We start from the raw sequence: 6,553 nt of genomic DNA on the forward strand, positions 1-6,553 counted from the left end.
TCACGTGCCACTCACATTCTCACCTTCTTCGCAAAGAAGCCCATAAATCTATACTCAAAGATCTATGCTCTCACATGCTTCGAGCTCGAAATCTTGGCTTATTTGGGTGTGCAATTTTTTTGTATTCTACTTAACTTAACTCAAAATTGTGAATATTGAGGAGAAAAAGAGTTGAGATTATATTTGGGTAGTTTGAGGAATAAAAAATTTAATTAAAAATTATATATATATATATATATATATAAGCATATATATATATATATATATTAAAATAAAATAAAAAATTTTGGAGTGGTTTTGAACCACCCCTAGGGATGGACGAGTCACCCCCAACAACGGTCTTGGGGTGGCTCGGTCACCCCAGAAACAGGTAGGGGTGAACCACCCCTGAAAAACCACTTGGGGGGTGACTTGGCCACCCTCGAAATAGATGGGGGGGGTGGCTCATCAGCTGCTTGGAGCCACCCTCAAAACTTGGCCAGCCTCAACTGGTTTCGGGGGTAGCCGATCCACCCCCGAGAGTGGATCGGCCACCCTTAAAACTAATAAGGTGGGTTGGCCACCCTTGAAAACTAGTCGGGAGTGGCGAACCCAGACTTGGTCAAATATCTTCGTGGTCCTATCTTTCTAGATCCGTCTAGAATGGAATTGCTTAGGTCATATCTTAAAATGTGTAAGTTAAAGACTCAGAGTTTTTCCTCGCTGTGGGGCAGGTCGAATCGACGATCCATATTGTTAAAAAAAAAAAAAGAAAGAAAGGAAATTGTTAAATTATGTTCTCAATGATTTATTTCTTCAATATACAGGATTATATATACACAACAAGTGTGTGAATTTTCAAGGAAATAGCAAAGAATAATAATTTTCCTTATATAACAGATTGACTATTTTCCTTCAATAATCAAATTGTCTTTACTGCTTGATTGAGTGCAATGTATCCTTTCCTTGTATGGTTGTCTTCCAGTATGGTAGGATTTGATATTTGTGGATCCTCTCTTATTGTAGCTTGATATCACGTCTGTCATGGGATGATGTCCATGATCTTCAGCAGTCTTGATGGTGTCTTGTTCTGGAAGGATAGTTACACCTTGATGAGCTACAATATTTTCGACAGGTGGAGATTGGTTAACAGCCCCCTCAAGCAAATGGGAGGGGCATGAACCATAAGCTTGTCACATAAGAGCAGAAATCGGGCAGAGGTAAGGCCCTTGGTGAAAGTATCAGCCGGTTGATCACAGGTGGAAATAAAATTGAGAGTGATGTCTTTGTTCAAGACCTTCTCACGGATAAAATGGTAATCCACCTCAATGTGTTTAGTCCGAGCACAGTAGATAGGATTAGACGCAAGGGCCATGGCACCAAGATTGTCACACCGAATGACAGGGGGATTAATAAGAGGAAGGTGGAGGTCCTTTAGCAACATGCGTAGCTAGTAAAGTTCCGCTGTAACCATAGCCATAGCCCGATATTCGGCTTCAGTGCTGGATTTTTAGACAACGGATTGGTTCTTAGCACACCAAGAAATCAAGCAGGGACCAAGAAATACTCCAAAACCAGTGGTAGATCGTCTATCATCAAGGTCCTTTACCCAATTGGAATCACAGTAGGCCTGCAAAGAGAGGGTACCCTGAGTAAAAAAAAGACCATGATCCACAGAGCCCTTAAGATAGCGAAGAACACGTTTGAGGGTTGTCCAATGACTGGAGGTTGGAGAGTGCAAGTGTTGGCAAAGCTGATTCATGGAGTAGGCTATTTCAGGACGGGTAAATGTGCAATATTGAAGTCCTCCTACAAGCTATCGATATTTAGTGTCATTATCAAGTGGAGTACTATCCAAGGAGGACAGTTTGGATCCTAAAACACAAGGTGAACGAGATGCTTTGGCTCCCAACATTCTTGCTTTGTGCAGTAAGTCCACAATATACTTGGACTGCCATAGGTGAAGGCTGGAGGCTTCACGGTGCACTTGAATGCCCAAGAAATAGCTTAACTCTCTAAGGTCTTTCAAGGAAAAGTCTGTTCTGAAGCTTGTCAAGAAGGGAAGCAATAACAGAGCCATGAGTCCTTGTAACTAGAATATCATCAACATAAATTAAGATAAACAAGTGAGCTATGCCTTGATGATATAAAAATAATGAGCTATCAACCAGAGACTGGACAAATCCAAACTCAAGGAAAGAATCAGACAGTCTATTAAACCAAGCACCTGGGGCTTGGTTCAAGCCATAGATGGCTTTGTGTAATTTGCACACGTGACCAGGGAACTCAGGATGCACGAAGCCTTGAGGTTGTGTCATATAAACATCTTCTTGTAACTTGCCATGAAAAAAAAGGCATTTGAAATATCCAATTGACGAATTGGCCAATTAAAGTGGACAGCAATGACAAGAACAACCAGGACAGTAGATGGCTTGATGACGGGGTTGAAGGTTTCGTTGTATTAATACCGTTCCTTTGATCAAATCCTTTGGCCACCAAGCGTGCTTTATAGCGTTCAATGGAACCATCGGGCTTGTGTTTGAGTTTGTAGACCCATTTGGTCTGAACAGGATGACGACCTGGAGGTAGTGGACATCAAGACCATGTATGGTTAGCCAGGAGCGCATCAAATTCCTGGTTCATTGCTTCACACCAAGATTGTGATTTAAAGGCTTCAGAGAAACACGAAGGTTCAGCCGTAGTGAGGGAGCTATGTAAAGCCCTTAGTGGGTGTTTGGTGGAGTAAAAGAGCTTGTAATCACCAAAGTTTTTGGGCTTGAGAAACCCAGCCTTGGAACGTGTAAACATTTGATGAGGTTCCTGCAAGGAAGAAAGTGCCTAATTCTGAACATTGGGTAAGGGTGCCACCTGCAAGGGAGATACTTGAGTAGTAGATGCTAAGTTAGACAAACCAGATTCAAACAGGTGTAGAGAGAGATAGGGTAGGAGAGGGGGTCGTGGGGTCATGGGAGTGGATGAGAGGGATGGGAGGGGATTGGGCTGTGTCGGCGATGGTAGTATGGGCATGGAGTTGTTGGTAGACGTAGGGGTAGTATGTGTATTGGGGGGGCAGTATAGGCATGGGGGTGGTGATGACATGTTAGGGGCAGGTGTCACGTGATTGTGGGCTGGTAGGGGTGATGTGGGAGGAATGTGAAGAGCAGGTAAATGGGGTGAAATATCAGGCAATTGAATGACAACAGGATTGTCGTTGGTGTCAATTGTACTGAATACCTCTCAATGTGAGGGTTGCTCGTATTATATAGAAATTATCTAGGTAATTACAGGCTGTATCTCAGTGATTACAGCAATCTAGGGAAACAAATAATGTAACTAAAATCTACCTATTAATTACAATATCCTATAGCTATAATACAAGAACATGCCATAACTAGAAAGACTAATTATGGCTAACTATATATGGACCGTATCTGATTGACAGCCCCCCTCAAATTGATGCTGGTCGATCAAGAAGCATCAATTTGCCCACAAGAAACTGATGACGTTGTCGTGTTATAGCCTTCGTGAAGACGTCAGCTATCTGGAGATCAGTGGAAACATGAGGAAGAGAGATAACACGAGTGTCCAAGGCTTCCCTAATAGAATGACAGTCTACCTCAATATGCTTCGTACGTTCATGGTAAACAGGATTAGCAGCTATTTGAATGGCACTAGTATTATCAGCATAAAGAGGAGTAGAATCAGTTTGAGAAAAACCAAGCTCAGCCAGAAGCCCACGAAGCCAGACAATCTCAGAACAAGCAGCAGACATTGCCCGGTATTCGAATTCAGTAGATGATTTAGAAACGCGAGCTTGCTTCTTACTCTTCCAAGAAATCAAAGAATCACCAAGAAACATGCACCAACCCGTGACAGACCGCCGAGTGTCAGGACATCCTGCCCAATCCGCATCACTATAAGCAACAAGGCGAAGAGGAGAGCCAGTTGGAAAGAACAAACCACGGCCAGAAGAGCCCCGAAGATATCGAATGATACGCCGAACAGCAGCTAAATGAAGATGGCGGGGAGTTTGCATAAACTGGCTAACCTGCTGGACAGCGAAGGAAATATCAGGCCGAGTAATAGTCAAATAATTCAAGCTGCCTACCAACTGTCGGAACACAGTAGGATCAGAGAGAAGATCACCCTCCTCACGTCGATATTTCACATTAATCTCCATAGGAGTATCCACCGAAGAATCCTCCTGAAGACCAGCTAGACTAATCAAGTCCTGGGTATATTTGTGTTGATTCAAGAATATACTGGAAGAATCAGCGTGCACCTCCAACCCCAAAAAATACATAAGAGGACCAAGGTCTTTCATATGAAAAGAGTCTTGAAGATTCCGCTTGAGATGTGCAATCAAACTGGAGTCGGTTCCCGTAATGACAATATCATCCACATACACAAGTAAAAGAACAAGACCAGTCGGAGTCTTGCAAAGGAATAAAGAAGAATCATATTGGCTTTGGACAAAGGAGAAGCGAAGCAGAGTAGACCTGAATTTTTCAAACCATGCCCGAGTAGCCTGTTTTAAGCCATAGAGAGACCGCTTCAATTTACACACAGCGGCAGATGGAGATGAAAACAACCCCGGAGGAGGAGTCATATAAATATCTTCTTTGAGATCACCATGAAGAAAAGCATTTTTGACATCCATCTGGTGAAGTGGCCAGCCTTGGTAGGCGGCAATAGAAATAATTGTACGCATTGTAGTCATCTTCGCGACCGAAGCAAATGTCTCCTCATAGTCCACCCATATTCTTGCATGTTCCCAAGAGCAACTAATCGGACCTTATACCGATCCAGAGTCCCATCAGAGCGAAGCTTAATCGAGTAAACCCATTTACAACCAATGGCTTTAACATGAGAGGGGCAAGGAACCATGTCCCATGTATGATTGTCCTGAAGAGCCCGAAGTTCCTCATCCATCGCTTTCCGCCAACATTCATATCTAACAGCCTCGGAAAAACATGTAGGGATGGAAATAGAAGATAAAGTAGCAGTAAAGGAAGTGTGGGGAAAACCATACCTATCAAGAGGACGTGATACCCTAGCAGATCGTCGAAGACCAGACTCATGAATTGTCTCAGATAGCGGGTCAATCGGAGAAGTTGTCGGAACAGTTTCAGATGAAGGGTCAGTCTCGGGGAAGGGGCAAAGTTGGTAGACGTTGAGAATACACAATTCCAGGTTTGAACCGCTCAGGCAGAAGAGGCAATTCATCAAAACAAGGTAGAATACTAATCTCAGGCAATGATTCAACATGTGTAGAAAAGAAACATTGATGCCCAAAGAACACAACATTACGAGATATACGAAATTTGTCAGAACAAGGATCATAGCAAACATAACCTTTGTGTAAAACACTATAACCCAGAAAAGCACATTTAACAGACTGAGCAGAAAGTTTGTGACGTTCATGAGCAGGTAAATGAACAAAACAAACACATCCAAAAGTATGCAGATTAAGATAGCTAGGATGCTGATGATACAAACGATAATAAGGAGAATCAAATTGCAAGACCTGAGAGGGCAGTCGATTAATTAAGTAAACGGCAGTAGATAATGCCTCAACCCAGAATTTAGAAGGAATAGAGGACTCAAGTAATAAAGTACGAACAACATCCAAGAGATGGCGGTTCTTTTGTTCCGCCACCCCATTTTGCTGAGGAGTATAAGGACAAGAGCGCTGAGAGACAATTCCTTTGTGGCGTAAGAAATCATGAAACTCGTGGGACATGTATTCTCCACCAGAATCAGACCTCAAAATCTTAATGCCTGTAGAAAATTGATTCTCTATATATGCTACAAAGGTCTGGAAAACAGACAAAACCTCGGATTTGGCCCGAAGAAAATAGACCCAAGTATATCGACTGAAATCATCTATGAATGTTACAAAATATTTATATCGAGCATGAGAAATTACAGGAGAAATGCCCCATACATCACTATGCACAACATCAAAGCATTTTGTAGCACGACTACCATGAGAAGAAAACGAAAGAGTTTTACTCTTACCAAGTTTGCATACAGAACAATCAAATGACAAATTTTGAGAAACTCGTTCTTTATTGCCTAACACACCAGAATTAAACATATGAGACAGAATAACAGAATTTGGATGACCCAAACGTTTGTGCCATACTTCGTTTGGGGTGTTAACTGTGCTACAAGCCAAAGATAAACAACTAGGAATTGAAAAATGCAGTGGAAATAGTCTGCCAACTTTAGGCCCCTTCGCGAGTATCTTCCCCGACACCTGATCCTGCACAAGACAACCATCACGAGAGAAATGGACATCACAGTTTTTTTCAACTAACTGGCCAACTGAAATAAGACTATTAGAAAGGCCAGGAGAGACATAAACATCTCTGAATGAAGGATTAATATCTCCTACTTCATTAATAGCTAAATGACTTCCATTAGCTACTTGAATATGAGATGAACCATGATATGGACGAACATTGCAAAGAGTATCAGACGATCTGGTCATATGATTGGATGCTGCTGAATTAATAAGCCAAGACTTAGACAAAATAGTACCATTACCTTGGAGCCCTAAGGCAGAAAA

Source organism: Corylus avellana, chromosome ca4 (genome assembly GCF_901000735.1).
Source record: "Corylus avellana chromosome ca4, CavTom2PMs-1.0".
NCBI lineage: Eukaryota > Viridiplantae > Streptophyta > Magnoliopsida > Fagales > Betulaceae > Corylus > Corylus avellana.